Raw genomic sequence first — 1,968 nt, 5'->3', positions numbered from 1 at the left:
TGTAAAAGCATATGCAATCAACACTTCAGCCTCAGGTCTGAACTGGAGCATGGACATGAATGAAACAAGAACACTGTACCATAAAAATATTCCTTTGAATTCCACAACTACAGTATTTGTTAAGTATGCACATTAGATCTTGGTAAAAACCAGGGCGAGCCAAACGGCGCAATCAGGCTTTTATCATTAGTCATTTGTTTGCATCTCATACCCAGAACTAGGGTCATATCCACACATCATATCACCAGTAATGAGCCCTCGCCCGTGGTATGGCTTCACCCAACACTGCCATTCCATTCTGCACCCCAAAGTTAAGTAATCTTATCACATCAACCCTCAATGTGACCTAGAAGTACACAATTTCTTGAAAATTTGTCAATATGGTACAAAAGTTTGTACCTCATGTAAATGAAATCTAACAGTAAGACTCTTGAATTTATACAAGAGTTGCTTGTCTTGATCATTAGCATAAAATACCCTTAACGAAAAGACTCGGCGAGAGAATTCTATGGGCAAAAATGCCTTTAAATGGACAGAGGATGACTTTGACGAAAAAAATGAAGATATGGTAACCAACATCTTCCCCACGAATTAGAAACAGTGCGAAATATGAGACATAGGTCTAACTCCATAAAACCAGCAGTTATTTCCTTTCTACCTTCTTTATAAATGTTGTGGAATCAATTGTTTGTATGCATATATTCTAGCACCTTTTTAACAGGCCCATGACATCAATTTTTAATTGCCATTTACTGAGTGCCTTTTTTAATATATATGATAAGAAAGGCAACAATGATAAATGAAAACACTCGTACATAAGCAAACATATGTCCTATGGGTACTATTAAGCTTGTAAGGGGCAGATTGGTCCCAGCCTCGCCACTCACATGTAACTTTCACCATCATGAGGAAATGTAGATACTAAAATATTTGTTGCAGATTTGGGTTGTGAGGAAATGAAGTTCCGTATCACGTGCCCTACCACCTCCATGATCAACTGCAACTAACGTGCCAGTCATATTAGGCCTTTGCTTCCTCACTTAAGTTAATAGTCCCCTATTCTTTCGTTGAGGTTGGTTATCAAGAAGCAAGACAAGACGTGAAATTATCATTGGAAACCTCCAGGAGGTTGTGCACTTACAACATAGCAAACAACATTCATCATCTTTCGATCATCCATGAAATTCACCAACAGAGTTGCCTGTGGTTCATTCGGACTACTCATCTTCTCTCAATGGTCCAAGCGTTAACATAATTCTGTTCACCAATGGTGTATTTACATTTATGTTCACCTATAATTCCCATTCAATGACAGTAACTTCTCTTTTCCAAAAATTGAACTGGAAATTTTCTCACTTGAAAACTTGATAATGGAATTCATAAATTTTGAACAAGACTATAATCAGCAATAAGCACATCTATTAAAATCACATAAAACATGCAGAATCCTATCCTTTATTTTTCCCTTCCTTAGAAATATTTACAACGCGATCATCTTTCATCAATCGCCTTTTCACTCATTTTCAATTGGTCGATGTCCACAAATTATAAATCACATTTACCATGCTTAAAGGATTTCCACGCACATCACTGGCAATATGTGGAGAAGCTTGACCTTCTGCCAAGGGCATGATCTCACTATCAGTGACAGAGAGTGAAGTTATACCAGTGTTGCCATCACCACTGAAATGAATCACCCCAGCAATAGGAATATGATGTTCTTAATTCACATACTTTATGCAACAATAACATATAATTTATAGCACCCAATCACACTATTAAATAAACTAAATTCTATAGGAGTAGTAATCATAAACCTAATATTCAAAGGGTTCAAATGCAGAAACGAAAATTACCTTTCAAACAGCTTGGTTTTCAGTCAATGTCAAAGGAATAGCACACGCCCAGTATACACTTAAAATAACTATGTACAGAAATTTAAAAGAAAAAATGGATTGCAGCCACAAG

The sequence above is a fragment of the Hetaerina americana genome, unplaced genomic scaffold (genome assembly GCF_022747635.1).
Source record: "Hetaerina americana unplaced genomic scaffold, ioHetAmer1.1.p SCAF_4, whole genome shotgun sequence".
NCBI classification, from domain to species: Eukaryota; Metazoa; Arthropoda; class Insecta; order Odonata; family Calopterygidae; genus Hetaerina; species Hetaerina americana.
Note: the sequence above shows the minus strand (reverse complement) of the source record.